This window comes from Globicephala melas, chromosome 7, assembly GCF_963455315.2.
Source record: "Globicephala melas chromosome 7, mGloMel1.2, whole genome shotgun sequence".
Lineage (NCBI taxonomy): Eukaryota > Metazoa > Chordata > Mammalia > Artiodactyla > Delphinidae > Globicephala > Globicephala melas.
Window position 1 is genome coordinate 15,909,317 of NC_083320.1, and position 18,070 is coordinate 15,927,386.

Below are 18,070 nucleotides of genomic sequence, written 5' to 3' on the forward strand. Positions count from 1 at the left end.
TTGGCCCTCAGTCCCCTTAAGTTTGGAGATGAATGGCTTCTTCTGCTCCTACATTTTCCACTTTTTAGAAGATTCTATTAGACTGAAAGAAACTTCCAGAAACTTTTTACAAATAGAAACTAGATTAGTCTTTCAGAATCAATTAAGACAAATAACAATGATGCTAGGGAAGTTTACTTAGCAACATAACAATCATCAGGATGGAATGATTTAATCATCTCCACCTAAAATGGAAATAGGAATAATGACCCAGCCTCAATTTTCAGAAATGTTTAAGTGAGTAAACATATGTCCTTTGGGGCTGCAGTTTTCCAGCAATCATTTTCTGTTTCTTACCCACCTGTACCACAGTAGGGATTAGTTGAAAACTTTCAATACACATCCTACCCCACACATGCCATGTGGGAAATGCAGAGTATAAAGAACACTATTTCTAGCTTTCAAAACAAACACGAAAAGGGATATTACACAGCGTGGCTCTGGAACATGGAGGAGCGCATGTAACAGTTATGGATGTGCGCAGAATTGTGGATGTTGAATTGAATAGAAAACTGGCTCGGGACAAGTGAGAGACAGGGTTTCAGAGGTGATCCTTGCATGCCCAGCTGCTTGTGTAGGGCATTCTGTAATATTCTTCCAGGAGCATTCATACTATGTATGGATTTTACTTTTAAATTTTAGCTTTCGGAGGCAAAAAAGTTTCCATACAGTATTGTACTTTAGTGATACTGAGATTGTTTGACGACTAAGGAAAAATGGTAGCTAATAAAGGTCTCCTAGAAGAAATTTTTTTCCATGAAGCTTTAAGTTGACCTGAAAAGTCTAACCTTTATTAAGGTGGAATCATTTTGGAAATAGAGGTGTATTTTCAGAAATTTCACTTGTTTTTCAAATGTTTCAACATTTCTTACAATTATGAAGATACGTATGAATGGAAAGAGTTTCCAAAAGCTTCGACTTTTCTCTTAAATATTGTACATGGCAACTGATAGAATATTTTTCTTTCTCTGGTGCTCCTGGCAAACCTTTTCAGTCCCTGGAAAATAAAGCAGGGACAGAAACATTGAGCAGAGCAGAAACAGAAACATAAAGCAGAGCAGAAAACATTGGGGTAATGCCTTCTCTGGTTGTATAGGTCAAGAAGGCTTTATCCAGGCCATTTCTGATAGCAGCCCCTCCCACCCTCATGCATGTCTTTTTGGTTGGAGATTGAATTTTTGTCCTCGATTTGGCACCCTGTTCTGCTGGCGGGGACTCTTTCCTGTGCACCTGTGAGAGTGCTCAAGGAAGCAATTCACAGTTGTTCTTGGACTTCTTGGAGAATTCACAACAGCCTGATTTTAAAAACATGGGTGCTGGAGCACTGCCTGACTGTGAAATGTTTTTGAGGTGTTATTATGTTTTGCAAGGCCCGCATTTTAGACACACAAATAAATAAAAAGTTCGAAATGGAGCCATGCATAGGTAGAAAGAAAATATCTGAAAAGCAGTAATAAAATGTTGAAAGTAATTGGATGTGTGGAGAATTGTGTCTTGGACTGTCTTCTTTTATGATTCGGAAAAAAAAAATTACTGGGCTTAAGAGAAAAGTAGAGTAAATGCATTTATACTGATGTTTCTCCAGCAGATTCTTTTTTTTTTTAAAAATTTTATTGGAGTAGAGTTGGTTTAAAATGTTGTTCTAGTTTCAGGTGTACAGCAAAGTGAATCAGTTATACATATACGTATATCCACTTTTTTTTAGATTCTTTTTCCATATATGTCATTACAGAGTATTGAGAAGAGTTCCCTGTGCTATACAGTAGGTCCTTATTAGTTATCTATTTTATATATAGTAGTGTGTCATTTGTAGCAACATGGATGGACCTAGAGAAAGTCATACTGAGTTAAGTAAGTCAGACAGAGAAAGACAAATATGATATCGCTTATATGTGGAATCTAAAAAGAACGGTGCAGGGCTTCCCTGGTGGCGCAGTGGTTGGGAGTCAGCCTGCCGATGCAGGGGACGTGGGTTCGTGCCCCGGTCCGGGAAGATCCCACATGCCGCGGAGTGCTGGGCCCGTGAGCCATGGCCGCTGAGCCTGCGTACTGCAAAAAAAAGAATGGTGCAAATGAACTTCTTTACAAAACAGAGTCACAGATGTAGAAAGCAAACTGTGGTTACCTGGGGGGTATCTTTTCATGTGCCTGTTGGCCCTCTGTATGTCTTCCTTGGGATTGACATATCCAGCAGATTTCTTTACAGTCAGCTCAACTTAAAGTCTTGTTGGTTTGATTGAAAAATAGTTCTGTATATCTGGCAAGGATGTGTTCTTCAAGGGAGCATGTATCTGTGGGAGAGGTGCACGTGGGACAGAGGAGGGAGAAGGCAGTATCCACTGGCAGAGAGATGGCCCCTGGTGTGGAGGGCATGGCTCATTGGCTCCCTAACATCCACTCCACCTCTGCCCCACTGTAGAGCTGCATTTGGTTTATGCAGGATTGATCTTCAGCTCTAGTTTATTGGGTGGACATTGAAGGGCCTGACCCCAGAGTAATTCTGCACCACTGGCTGCTGTAGTGAATGGTTCACAGGTGAACATATTATAAATAGAGTGACGTTTAGGTCAGTTGTAGAATTAGAAGCATCTTCTAAATGGGTGGTCTATAGATGTGAGGCCTGGAATTGTTATAGCCGTTTTGCTACCAAGAGAGAGGAAGCCAGCTTGAATACAACCCAGCTAAGACTAAGCCAACCAATGCATATTATTTCCTTGGTCACTGAGATTACTTCAGAGGTGGACACAGGACTAGAATTGGTCCTTAAGAGAGAATATGATGACATCTGTTCAGTGATTGAGAGGACATAATTCTCACTTCTGTGTGTGATGTGGTTTGAGAATCTAAGGCCATTTTGCCTCAGGAAGGTGGAGGAAGGTGACCTGAAGCCAGATTCAGCACACGGAGGAGGCAGAGTCTGAACAACTGTAGAGAAATGGGGCTGACACCTTGATCAAACCTCTCCTGAAGGTTTTTTTAATTGAAATATATTTGACATACAATATTACATTAGTTTCATGTGTACAATATAGTGATTCAACATTTGTATACATGGTGAAATGGTCACCACAGTAAGTATAGTCACCATCTGTTACCATACAAAGTTCAAACAATGTTCGTGACCTAATATCCCATGCTGTACATTATAGCCACATGACTTATTTATTTTACAACTAGAAGTTTGTACTTCTTGACCCCCTTCACCCATTTTTGTACTCCCCCAACTTTCCTTCTTTTAGGGAGGAGACAAACACTAGTTTGTTCTCTATATCTATGAGTCTGGGTTTTATTTTTTTGGTTTTGTTTTTTAGATTCCACATATAAGTGAAATCATGCAATATTTGTTTTTCTCTGTTTGCCTTATTTCACTCAATACCCTCAAATTCCATCCATTTTGCTGCAAGTCGTAAGGTTTGTTTCTTCTTTTATGGCCGAGTAGTACTTCATTGTATATATATGCCACATCTTTGTTCATTCATACCTTGATGGACACTTAGGTTGTTTCCATCTCTTGGCTATTGAAAATATACTGCAGTGAACATGGGGTGCATATATCTTTTTGAATTAATCTTTTGTTTTCTTGTAATTGATACCAGTAGAAATGGAATTGCTAGATCATATGGTAGTTCTATTTTTAATTTTTTGAGGAACCCGCATACTCTTTACATAGTGGCTGCACCAATTTACATCCCCACTAACAGTGAGTGAGGGTCCCCTTTTCTCCACATCTTGCGACACTTGTCATTGCTTGTCTTTTTGATAATAGCCATTCTGACAAGTGTGAGGCGATATTTCACTGTGGTTTTTATTTGCTTTTCCATGATGATTAGTGACGTTGAGCATCTTTTCATGTGCCTGTTGGCCCTCTGTGTGTCTTCTTTGGAAAAATGTCTATTCAGATCCTCTGCCATTTTTTAATTAGATTTTTTTTTTGTTATTGAGTTGTACGAGTTCTTTAAACATTTTGGATATTCATCCTTTATCAGATACGTGATTTGCAAATATCATCTCCTGTTCAGTAGATTGCCTTTTCATTTTGTTGATGGTTTCCTTTGATGTGCAGAAGCTTTTTAATTTGATGTAACCTCCTGAAGTTTTTTGCTTCTCTCCACTTTGAGTTTTGTGAGCCAGTAATTTCTGTTACAAATAAATGAATTGTTTGAGTTGGAAACATTAGTTGATTTAAATGAACTTGAATCAATGTTACTCCCTAAAGAGAAGTTAACACACTATCTTGTTATATGCTATCATACATACAAAAATGCACATTACTTTTTTAGGTGTCCTAAGAAGAATATTAACATGCAAAGGACAAAACCCAGTAAAACAGGCACATTTAAATCTACACCTTCACTATGTAGGTCAAATGCCACAGTCACTTAGTTTCAACTGATTTACTGGAGAAAACACAAAAGCATATAATAAGAATCAGATGTACTACAAGTTGCATATAACTAATTGGATTCAACAAAATCTTGGAGATGTTTCTGCTTGTTTTTTTGAGCAATCCAACAATTTAATCAAAATAGAAACGGTCTTCTTTCAGTTCAGAGCAACAAATGAAAAGTATACAGTACAACATAAGAAAACAATGCAATTTTGTTCAATTGAGAGACACACACACACATACCAAGAAAACTACAAACATATACACAAGCACACAGAAGAAATTCTGCAATGACACACACACAAATAATTTACCTAAACTCAAAACTAAACTATCTCACATGCTGAAGTCCATGGATACCAATGTACAAAGAAAGGGTATCTGCCTTATCTCAACAATTACAGTTTGCTCTAAGGTGACAACCCAAATACTTGAAATACCCAGTGGTTATTAAATTTATGATACTGTAATATTTTTATGTTTTTTGCTTCTTTAAAAAAGCAAGGGACAAAGCCATTTCATAAAATTTTTCAAGAACCAAATCAAACTCTAATGTAAAACTAATGGAATTATAAAGTGCCTTGAACTTCATTTTGTTTGTTTGTTTGTTTGTTTGTTTTTAATGTAAGACCACAAGGGGGTAGAATAAAGAGGAAGAAGACAGAGGGCTTCACAGGGTAAGAAAGATTGAAGACACAGGAAGAAGAGAATGAGAACTAGAATTGTTACTTAGCAAATGAATAATGAATAAATTAGAGGGTCAGAGGAAAATGCATAGATAGTAGTTTCAGGATCTTTAAGTCTCATCATAACATCATTATTATCATCAAGCAATCCATCAGTTTAGCTTCGGTCATGCTTATGTCAAAAAATCATTTGAGTTGGTCAAATCAATTATATTAATAATTGGCTATCTTGATAAAGATTTAAATCAAAGTTTTTGGAATTGTAAAAGCAAAACCAAAAATTGTTCTGAAGATGATTATCTGAAGATGATAATTGCTTAACTGTTTTGCTCGCAGCCCCATCTAAGGGGAAAATGCCCTGCCTACAGTGCCTGTTAGATGGATTATCATGTTTTATACTTTATCTGGGCCCTGTGCTCACAGATTATTAAACTAGATATGGGCATCTGATTCCAGGGTAGCAGCACCATAAGCTCTCTCGCAAATCTGAGCATGTTCTGGTGCTAGGAGACAAACTGGACCAATTAGATGTTTCCATCTCAGGGACTGAAATGAAGAAAGACAAAGGAATCTGTCAGTTGGCAATAAAGCAGAAGCTGAAAAGTTGCTTTGAGGTGAACTTAGGCATCATAAGCGAAAGTCACGGGCAGCCAGAAGTATGAAGAAGCAGATATTTGGAGGAAGGACAGCAGGAAGCAGACTGTGGAGGGTATAGAGTCCTATAGTCATAAAGCAGTCAAACTGTTAGCAGAACATAAAGAGCCAGGAACTTTTGCTTGCTGGCGTCCCTGGAGATACTGTGATCTCCCAATTCTTTCTGAGGTGGGGACCTATTACAGCACCTGTTTTGTGAAAGATCTAATTCCCTGGTGGTGCCAAGGGTATTTCTGCAATAAACTCTCCTATTACTTGAGCTAACTTGAGCGTGTCTCTTTCCCTGCAAACCAGAGGAGTTGGATGAAATACTTCTGAACTCATTTTGAGCATTTCTGCCTCGAAGCCTTCGATTACATGTAAGGATTAGCTGGGGAATTCGTTAGAATATGGTTTCCTGGAACAGAACTTTGGAGATTCTGATTCGATGGTACGGAGACAGCCGTGGAGTCTGTTGTTCTTTTCTGATGTAGCTGCCAGGAGACCGGTATTTGGGAAGCACTGCATTGGCTTATGTTGCCCCTTTCCTGGAAATCCTCTAATCTTGTGGCCGTCAAACTTTATGGTCTCAGGACCTTTCTTTCACTCTTGAAAATTATTGAGGACACAAAGAGCTTTTGTTTGTGTGCATTATGTGTATCAGTATTTATGATATTAGAAATTAAAATTGGGGAATTATGAATGTTTTTATAAATTCATTAAAAATACTAAACCATTGTGGGTTGTTAGTCCCCTGGTGCTGGTGTGAAGGAATGGTTTAACAACAGAAATTTGTTGTCTCACAGTCCTGGAGAATGGAAGTCTGAAATCCAGGTGTAGGTAAGTTTGGTTTCTTCCGAGGGCTGTGAGGAAGTTCTGTTCCGTGTCTCTCTCTAACTTCTGGGAGCCTCAGTTGTTCCTTGGCTTGCAGGTGATGTTCTCCCTGGATCTTCACATCATCTTCCTCCCTGTGTAGGAAATGTAAGAAATGCAAATGTCTGTCTGCCTTTGTGTCCAAATTTCTCCTTTTTATAAGGACACCAGTCACACTGGATTTGGTTTCACCCTAATGACTTCATCTTAACTTGATCATCTACAAAGACCCTGTTTTCTTTTTTTTCTTTTTTTCTTTTTTTTTTGCTGTACGCGGGCCTCTCACTGCTGTGGCCCCTCCCGTTGTGGAGCACAGGCTCCGGACGCGCAGGCTCAGCGGCCATGGCTCACGGGCCCAGCCGCTCCGCGGCACGTGGGATCTTCCCGGACCGGGGCACGAACCCGTGTCCCCTGCATCGGCAGGCGGACTCTCAACCACTGCGCCACCAGGGAAGCCCGACCCTGTTTTCAAGTAAGATCACCATCACAGGTATTGGGGGTTAGGATTTTTTGGGAGACACATTTCAACCCATAACACAAGTTAACAACAACAACAAAAAACATTTTTTTGTGAAAATAAGGATATTTTCCAATATAAAAAAATTTATTGAGAAAATAGACATTGTTTTGCATTTTTATAAATCTCTTTGCTATCTCATTTAATAGGAGATAACTAAATGCATCTTTCCACTTTGCTGGGGTTTATTGTTTTAGTTGAAATACGTGCAGAAAATCTGATCTCACACAAAAATACAGTTGGGAAAAAGGAGAGTTATTTTAAAAGCCTTTTAAGGTAATTGTGCATAATTTTCTATGATACTATACTGAAACTTGACAAATCATAGTTTCGTAAAGTTTATTGTTATGTGAAATTTGAAACCAGAGCAATAAAATTTTGAAACCTTGTTACATCAAAATTCATTGGCATCTCTTGCAATTTGAAGAGTTCTTTTACCCGTGCGTGATTTTGTAACGTCACTCAATGATCATTTAAAAAATATTGGTTTCCTGAATTATGTAGATTTTCAAAATTTACAGTGGAACACTCCACTGTATCCGTATGAGAGAATGAGAAAAAAGGCATTTAAAGTCTTAGGATCGTTAGGAAAATAATTTTTTACCTCATGGGTCATCTGAAAGGGTCCCAGGGACCACCATAGGTCCCCAGGCCACACTTTGATAACTTCTGTTCTAATCCATTCTTACTTGAGGAAATTCTCCCAGCATTTCAAGTACCACCTTAAATTCTCTTCTCCCTAGTATCCTGACTGACCTCCCCACATAGATGGGATTACCTCTTCCTTTGTATGCCTCTATTTGTGTACTCATTATATGGTCTCCATGTGAGCTCCAGGGACTGAATCTTAATATACATTTTTATTACTGTAGGGAAAGAACACAATGCCTTAAGAAAGATCCTTTCTGGTTTGAACTAGATCAAATTTATTACGTTGTTTTTATGCAGAATAGTTTTTAATAATCAAGGGACCCATCTTTAACTGTTGCTATTTCCATTGTTTATTGTAAAGCAGACTTTCTCATCAATTAAACAGTTTTTGACTTTCCTACCCTGAGATGGAAAATAGTTTGTAAAAATGTTGTTTACATTTATTTTCTTGAAATTGTACAAATGATGTACCCTTAAGTTTTTACATATGTGTTTTCCTCTCTCTAGATTGCTGTCTATCTAGCAAACTTCTACTCATCCTTCTTGATGCAAAAGTTACCTCCCCCAGCTCCATGAGACACTGTTCATTTCTCCTGAAGTAGTCGCAGTCATGCTGTATTGTGCTGAAGTCCTTTTTGCAATTTTCTCTTAAAAGAATCTTTCAAAGATGCTCAAACGGGCCAGAGAAAGAGATCTATTTCTCACGTCTGTTGTGCAGCTGGTAAGGGCAGGAGTGTTGTGTTATGTCACTCATATCTACATGAGTAGAAAAGAGTATAGTACCTTGGATGGGGTATTCCCAGCCAACTTAAGAAATGATAGATCATGTTTCAGTCAGACCCCCGTTGGTTTCCAGAGGCAGAACTTCAACTCTAACTCAAGTCAAATAAGCATTTATTTGTGAGTGTATATTGGTTGATTGGAAGGTTCACAGAATTGAAAAGCAGCTGTACCACAAGCCTCAAGCGTACAGGAACCAGGCCTGCTCCAGGGAATCCAGATATTGGAACTGGGACCAGCATGCTTTCAGGACTTCATGACTCATCTTTATTTTTTTTCTATAGACCAGCTTTCTCTATGAAGCTAGAACCATGGCTGCTACCAATAGCTCCTGGCAGCGTATCTTACCAGCACTCTCATCTACAGGAAGGGACTTTTCTCCCAGAAACAACTGAAAAACCTCAGGACCATTAGATGGCCTTGTTTTGGATTACCTGTCCAATTCCTGGACAAATTATTATGACCAGGAGGGTGAAAAACTAGACTTGGCTCACATTGGGTCATAGGCCAATCTTAAGGACAGTTACTGTGTCCAAGGAGGGGGTTCATGAAAGAAGAGGGCAGCAATCTTTTGAAGCTAATTATTGGAACTGGGGCATAAAAGACTGGGGAGAAACAGTTCCCCTCCAAAAGATGGCAAGTTCTGATTTCAGAAAAGAGGAGGAGTCCTAGGTAGACTAATCATTAAATGTCCACCATAATAACTGGCTGGTCTGTCTTTACAGAATCCCTTGTGAAGACATTTGAAAATACCATGTTAGCCAGCCATGGCCAGTTTAATCATGCTGTATGCTTTGGAATATTGACATCAATGAATATATCTGTGACTGAATGAACGTAGTTATTTAATAATTGTACTTTAATATTTCAGGTTACATGCTTTCCTAGTATTGCAAATCAACACTTCACAGAAAACGGTTATTATTTTCCTATGGTGAATAATGTAATGAAATTACATGAGCACTACTGGATTTTGCACAGAATTGGCATTCACATTAGTTTCCCCAGGATTAATTTGGGCTGGCCATACAACAAGGTCTTCCTAGGGTAGCTGTCGCCCTGATAAGACCCTCAAGATGCTTGAACGGGTGACCCAGAGCCACTGTGCCATTCAGAGGACTCTGAGTCTGTACTTGAATACCAAGCACAAGGCTTGGCACAATGGGTTGACTGCTCTCCTCAGAGCAGACCCAATGCCTAACTGCTTCACTCAAAATAATCCAATGTCATATGAATAAATCTCATGCTCCATTTTCACCTTACCCCTACTTTCTTATTTAGTTATCGATTATCCTTAATTTTCATAATTGCCTATCATTGCTGACAACCTAGTTTAATTCAGTGTACACAGAAGTCTCTCAAATACTTCTGCCCTCATCATTCTATCCTAGTTGCTCTGGCTAAGATCCCCGATGTTGATCTCAGGTTAAATGTCAGAGGTTTCAATCTACATTACATTTCCTGTATTAAACTATCTCATTCTTCCCTTTTTTTTCTTTCATCGCACCTCATATAATTTATAATTATAGACGTATGTTTATTTAACTAATGTCTTCTCTCTAACTCTAACCTCATGAAGATAGGTACCAGATCTTTGTTCATTGTTGGGCTTGATGTATTAGATGCTCAGAGAATATTTGTTCAGTGACTGAATGAATAAAAGAAAAAGTACCTTTTTGAGCCATATTCCTCCAGGAAATAAAATCTGCCTCATATGCAACGGGTAATGCTAAGTAATGGAGGAAGGGCAAATGAAAAAAGAAATAGCAGGTAGCCCAAACACGAAGGCAACATAGGTTTTAATTTTTAAAATACGTCTTCAAAAATGGCCCGTGCCCTGTAATGCTCTTGAACATTGTCTGGGAAAATAAAGTGCACATGTTTTATACTTGAATACACGGAAGCAGGAGACGTCTGTCTCCCCACTGTGAGCACTCATAGGCTGGATGGTGGTGACTAAATTCTGCTCCCCTTGAGTTCCCTTTACTTTTCGGACCAAAGAGATTGACCAACAGAAGCCAGTGGTGTGACCATCTCCAAGGACTGGTGCCCAAGCCTTTTCTTTCACATATTGATCACGTCTGAGGGGAAGAGGGAAAAATACATTGAGTCAAGGGTCATTTGCACTGAAAACATCTTCCTTTCTCTGAACTCTAGCATGTGTTTTTCAGTTAAGTTGGAATCATTTTTTTCAAAGGAAGCAGAAAAGCTATATTTGTTTTCCAACACTTCATCAACATCAAAGTATTTACCAAGTTCTCATCTGTGTGTAGCACTTTGCTACTTGCGTTCCAGCTTTGCCACTAATTATCTGTGTAACTTGGGCATGTCATTTTGTTTCATGTAATTTTTGACTCTAGCTTCCTTATTTGTGAAAAATAAAGAAAAGGTTGGAGTAGTTTAAGGTCTTTCCAGATCTAACGATCAAGGAAGAAAAACAAGCATCGTATATCTGTGAGTTTATTTAATACAACAAAGCAATCATTTGCTCAAGGAAACTAGGAACTTCACTCACTTATTCATTCTACAGTCCTGCCTAGACTTGGAGTGTAGTGAATAAGAACACTGACATGGGAGCCTGAGCTTGAATTCTGGCTTTGCCATCTCCCTGATTCTAGGCAAGTTTCTTAACCTCTTTGTGCCTCATCACCTTCGATGTAAAGGGAGAAACATGACACTAGTACTTAACTCAAAGGATTTAGTGTAAAATGTATCAGATGTTTAGAATATATAAAGATATTCAATAAATATTAGCTATTATTATTTATTGGGAACCGACTCGGTGCCAGGCACACTGTTAAACATTTGGGATATAAGAATAAATAACGGGGCAGTTAGACTTTACTGAATCCAGTCAGGCCTTTTAGTGGTTCTTAAATCTGGTTGCACATTAGAATCACCCGAGGAGCTTGTAAAATTCCATCCTTGTGTCACTCTGTGGGAATTGGGGCTCAGACACCAGCACAAGTGCTCATAATCTGGCTACTGTTATTGTTGGGAGTAATAACTGTCCTTCATCTCTGTCCCAGGAGTCTTGTGCCTTCTCCCAGCGCTCATGGAACTGAAGCAGAGTGACCTGTTAGCTTACAAGTAGGATAAAATCTCAGACTCTTCATATTTTTTTATACGGTCTAGATCTAACAATGAGTTTATAGGAAATCTAAGGGAAAGAGGACAGGGTAAACAACATTAAGAGGATATAATCAGCCAAACTCAGAATGTAGGAATTCTCCAGAAGAAATAATCCAGTTTCTTCGACAAATGAACAGCATGGTGGGGAAGGATGGAGAATTCTTAAAGAGACTAATATCAAATGAAATGCGTGAGCCTTGCACAGACCATTATTCAAGTAGGACTTGCCATTCATTCACTCATTCACTTATTCACTTTGCTTGGCTAGGAGCTAGAGCTACAAAGACATAAGATATAGTTTCTAGTCTTAAGAATATCATCATTTAAAAAAGGGAGGCAGGGCTTCCCTGGTGGCGCAGTGGTTGAGAATCTGCCTGCTAATGCAGGGGACACGGGTTCGAGCCCTGGTCTGGGAGGATCCCACATGCCGCGGAGCAACTAGGCCCGTGAGCCACAACGACTGAGCCTGCGCGTCTGGAGCCTGTGCCCCGCAACAAGAGAGGCCGCGACAGTGAGAGGCCCGCGCACCGCGATGAAGAGTGGCCCCCGCTTGCCGCAACTGGAGAAAGCCCTCGCACAGAAACGAAGACCCAACACAGCAAAAATAACTTAATTAATTAATAAAACAAAGGACTAATCTTTGCCAAAGAATGATTGAAGTTTAAAAAAAAAATTATTAAAAAAAGTAAAAATAAATAAAAATAAAAATAAAAAAGGGAGGCAGACATGTAAACAAATTATATAGAAACTGTGTTAGAAGCAGGTACTGGATCTAGTGGAGGAAAGAGGGACCATTAATTCATGGGGCCGAGAGAAAAATTAAAAAAATGAATTCATGCTGGAGCTGATCCTTGAGCTTAACTTTACAGCCACCTGGAGTAGCTGAGATAAGAGCACTGTGCTTTCCGTGCACAGAACACAACTAACTTGTCTTCCTCAGAAAGTTCATCCATACCCAGGATGGCAGGGACGTCCTGGAGGGATTTGTATTCCTGCAGGATCTTTTGCACCCCACAGGCAATATCATAACGCTCATTGCCAACAATGTTGGGATCCATGATGGGAGAGGTGGAGTCCATAGATGGATAGATGCCCAGCTCAGCGACAGCATGGGACAGCACAGTGGCAGCATCCAAATGGGCCAAGGTAGTGGCAGGGGCAGGGTCAGTCACGTCATCAGCAGGCATGTAGATAGTCTGCACAGATATGATGGATCCCTTTTTGGTGGTGGTGATTCTTTCCTGCGTGGTACCCATGTCAGTGGCCAGGGTAGGCTGATAACCACAGCAGAAGGGATTCTGCCCAATAAAGCAGCCACTTCTGAGCCAGCCTGGGTGAAGTGAAAGACGTCATTGATCAACAGCAATGCATCTCGGCCTTTTCTTGGTCTCTGAAGTATTCAGCTACAGTTAATCCAGTCAGAGCTACGCAGGCCTGAACACCAGGCAGTTCATTCATTTGACTGTACCCCAGCACTACCTCAGAGGTTGCATCTGTTAAGTTGATAACACCAGACTCAATCATTTCATGGTATAAGTCATCGCCCTCACAGGTCCTCTCACCAACACCAGCACACGCAGAGTAACCACCATGGGCTTTGGCATCGTTGTTGATTAACTCCACGATCAGTACTGTCTTGCCAACTCCAGCACCACCGAAGAGCCCAGTTTTGCCACCCTTGACCTAGGAAACCAGCAGATCCACAACCTTGATACCAGTAACCAGAATTTGCTGCTCAGCGCTCATCTCCACGAATCCAGGAGCCTCAGCATGAATACTGGCAAAGCGTTTGGTTTTGATGGGACCTCCCTCATCAATATATTCTCCAGTGACATTCATGATTCTGCCCAAGGTCTCAGGGCCAACAGGAATTTTGACTGGTGCACCAGAATCCAGGACTTTCTGTCCTCTAAGCAAGCCTTCTGTACCACACATGGCAATGGTCCTTGCTGTGCTCTCACCCAAATGCTGGGCCGCCTCCAAAACCAGACTGGTCTCCCTGCCTTGCACTTCCGGGGCATTTAGGATGGGTGGCAGTCCCTCATCAAATTGGACGTTCACCGCTGCACCAGTGACCGCCACAATGTGCCCAATGGCGGTGCCTGCCTTTGGCGAGGGATATATTTAAGCGGCATTGTCTCCAGCAGGCTGGAGCGGCTCACAGTAAGACCTAGGCTTGGGGTAGCGGCGCTGAAGGGCTGAGTCCCTGAAAGGCCCCAGAACCTGGGGCATCGGCCACACGACCCACAAGACCCAACAAGGCAGAGCCCGGGTCGGGGGTGGAATGAAGAGCATTTGACTTTAACACCTCACCTCCCAATCAAGTGAGAAAAATCCCTGCTGGGTTCCTTGTCTCAGAAAAGAGTCTTTTAGATTCAACACAAAATGTGATGCTATCGTCTGGAGCAGAATGCCATCCCTAAGTCCCTCACATCTCTAGGCGGAGCTGAGATGCTGGGCAAATTCACGACCCTCACTGATGTGTTAAGGGCTTAGATCTTGATCAGTCATCTTAAGTTGTTAGTTGTAGGACAGTGTTTTTATGCTGTTGCGTTATATAAACCTGATTTCTTTATTCTGGTGTGTAAATATTATTTCTTGGTATAAATAATTGGTTATATCAATTTGCTGGTTTTACTCATCTGTAAATCCCGAGTCTCTAGAAAAAAAATGTGTACATAAAACTTATTTGATGCATTTTTTTACAATCATATGATTTAGCCCTTTCAAGTGTACGATTCAAAGTTTATAAAGTAACTTTATCAAGTTGTGCAACTTGTATCAACATACATCTGTTGAAGAGCATTTCCTTTGGGCTGAAATTTGAAAGATGAATAGGTATTTGATAGGGAGACAAGGGAAGGGAAAGATAATCCAGGGAAAGTGGAAGGGATGAGCAAACGACTACAATATTAACTAATTAATAGAAAATTAGTAGAATTTTCATTACGTACCCAGCTAAGAGCTTTATATGGATTATTTCACTTACACCTCATAACAACAACATAACAATGATGTAGGGAGAATTATTATAATAACCCTCATCTTACAGATGGGGAAGCTGGGGCACAGTGAGTATATTGCCTTAGGTTACACCGTTAGTGAGTGGTGGGATGGAATTGTAATTCAAATCCAGGTAGTCTGACTGTAAGGACTACATCCTTTCTCATTCTGTCTTCCTGCCTGGAAGGTCCTGAGGTCTAAAAGCAGACTGGTATAAAGGAGCTTGAATGACTTGAGTGCAGAGGAAGTGGCAGTGGGCAGGAGCCATGGGGCTGATGAGAGGGTACTCCAGCTTCTGTCTGGTGTGACTAATGGATTATGAAGACAAGGAAACAAGAGGAAGGGCAGGTAATACTGAGTCTGAGATTTCTGAGGGTCACTCAAGTGGAAACATCCAGAAGGTGTCTGGATACACACAACAGGGCTTGCAATAAAGATTTCACTCTCACTTATGTATGAGTAGCTGAAGACAAGAGTGTAAATGAAACTCTCCAGGCATAAGGAATGAAGAGAGAAGGCATAGGACAGAACTCTGCAGGATGTGAACTTTTGAAGATAGAACAAAGGAAGATGCTATGGACTGAATTGTTCATAAAATAAAATTCATATGTTGAAATGCTAACCCTCAATATGACTGTTTGGGAAATAGGGCTTTTTAGGAGATAATTAAGGTTAATGAAGTCATATGGCTATGGTCCTAATCCAAAGGGGTTGGTGGCCATATAAGAAGAGGAAGAGAGAGAGAGATCTTTCCACACATAAATACTGAGAGAAGGCCATGTGAGGACACAGCAAGAAGTCTGCTATCTGCAAGTGGGGAAGAGAGCTCTGACCAGAAACGGACCCTGTTGGACCTTGATCTGGGGCTTCTACCTCCAGAACTGTAAGAAAACATTTTCTGTTGTTAAAGCCACCCAGTCTATGGAACTTTGTATGGCAGCCCAAGCAGACTAAGAAAAGGAGCCAGTTGTGCAGCCTAAGAATGGATGATCAGAGAAGGAGAAAGAGACAGAGTGGCATCATGGAGGTCAAGGTTGTAGTTCCACAATAGGAATAGTAAACCGGATTTCCCTCTAAGAGGTCATAAATTTTGACACATACTCATTTGATTTGACAAATAAGAAGTCATTGGTGACCATGCCAGGGTGTGGAAGTGGTGGGGCAGAAGCCAGATTACAGTGGATTGAAGAGTACATCTGAGTTGAAGAAGTGGATTGTCTCGAGACCCTTTGTACTGGCCTCACCCAGGAGCTTATCAGAAGTTCAAACTCTCAGTCTCCATCCTAGACCTACTGGATCATAATCTCATTTGAATAAGATGCCCATAAATGAAAGTTGAGAGTCTAGACCATTCCTTGTGGGAAGCTACGTGGGAATGAAAGGAGGGAGGATTAGGGGATAGTCAGGGGGAAGCAGAAGGGAATTTTAATTTATTTTTCAGAAGGGAATTTTTAAATGTGAGGCACTTGAATTTACTGATAGTCTGTGAGGAAGAAATCGGTTGAAAGGGGAAGACTGAAAAAAAAGGAGAAAGAAAGAATAACCAATGGAGCAAGGACATAAGAGGTGAGATCAAGAACTTAAGTGGAGAAAATAGCCTAGTTTGAGAGTAGGAACACTTCTCCATTTGGCCTGGGAAAAAGAAAATCCTGGTTATGCAGACATAGATTTTTAGGTAGGGGTGAAGAGCTGAGGAAGTATATGTCCAACAGCTTCGGTTTCTTCCTCTATAAAGTTGGAGGCATAAACACCTTCTTAAAAAGAGGAGTGAATTGATTGAAACGCAAGTGGTTAAAATGAGGGTCCATGGGATCTGGGATGGATAGGAAAGTATGTGTCCATGAATATGTAAAGGAATTCATCTTGGGTGGCCTTGGCCTGCAGCAGCTTGAAGCAGGATTTCAGTTCCCAGCCAGAGATGGAGGTCTGGCTGTGGCAGTGAGAGTGCTAAATCCTAGCCGCTAGACCAATGGCCAGTGACAAAGCCCTGGCCCAAAGGGCTTTGCAGAAATGAATTCCCACAAAGACGGAAAGTAGTGAAACAAGTAAAGCGTTTATTAAGAGGAGAGAGAGTACGTGTGGATAGACACACAGGCGGGCTGAGAAAGTCGCGCCCTCGTGGTAGTTTGAATCACTTATGTGTGGCATTTCTTCCGGGTTTCCTTTGGCCACTCGTCTTGCTTTACCTGGTTCTGAGTCTGTATTTGGTTTATCTCAGGATCCTCCCATGTGTGCATGTGCATCTCTTAGCCAAGATGTATTCTGGTGAAGAGGCCTATGGGTAGGTCGACATCACTCCCTTTTGATTTCCAAGGAGCCTTTCTGCACGTGTATAGTTGGAAAGGTGTCATTGACCTTGAGAGTGAGAAATCTGTGGTCTCTTATCTGGATGGGGCTCAGTTCCTCCTCGTCTTCATCTTGGAGTTATCTGTCCACAGGGGGCAAACTCCAGCTGCTCAGCCAGGGACCCATCTATCTCCTGCCTCAGAATGGAATGGAAGGGAAGGACCGAGAAACGGGAAGATATAAGAGCCGTGAGGTCAAGAGAGTGTGGTCAAGGATTGGTACGTTGGAGTTAAACATGTCAGAGGTGAAGCAGAAACACCTCTGGACAATGACAAAGTCTTGGGCGTGGCCATGGAGTGGGTGGTCGATGAGTGACAAAAGACTGTTAGAGTCATGAAGATTAGAGAATGTTGAGCAGAGTAGGTCAGATAGATTGTCACCGTGGATGTTAAGGTCATTCCTGGTGACAGATGGAGACAAAAGGCTGAGAGCTGGATTTGGACCTCAAAGTTCTCAAGGGGGGAATCTGTTGTGACTGTGAGGAGAAAGGCACAGAGGATGGAATGGGAAGATGCGTGAAAGCTCAACGAAGTGAAGATTTTGTACGATGGTTTAAAAGCAGCAATGGGGAGCAAGTAGAAGGAGGGCAGTGATTCTCACTCCTGGCGGTGATAAGGGGTCAGGGATGCCAGGAAGGGAGAGCACAGTGTGTCCCATGTTGCTCTGAGCTCACCAGTTCCTGCTGTGGGCTCTAATCTTGCTGTCTGCAAGTCTCACTGCTTCTCCTTCCTACCTTGTCAGTTCTTCCCATATCACTGGTGGTCACCAGGCTGAGCGGCTTCTCATCTGCAGTCTCCGTGCTTGTTTCAACCATGCAGCCTCAAGGCCCACGGTCTGGGATGGGACCCTGATGGCCAGTGAGGACTCCAGCACACGAGAGATGCTCTGTAAGTGTTGGACCTCTTCCTTTCCTTCTCTCCTTTCTCCTGGTAAGTTTTGTACACTTGAAAATGGAGTTCGGTGATTGCAGCCACAGCCCAGCCACTGCTGATGGTGAGCTGGTGAGCCCTGAGTGAACCCAGG

General features: G+C 41.3%; 1 pseudogene; it reads right to left on the bottom strand.

Moving 5' to 3' along the window:
* Positions 1 to 17,861, bottom strand: part of LOC132597629 (ATP synthase subunit beta, mitochondrial pseudogene) — a 76,840-nt pseudogene extending 58,979 nt beyond the window's left edge.
* Positions 17,862 to 18,070: the final 209 nt, after the last annotated feature.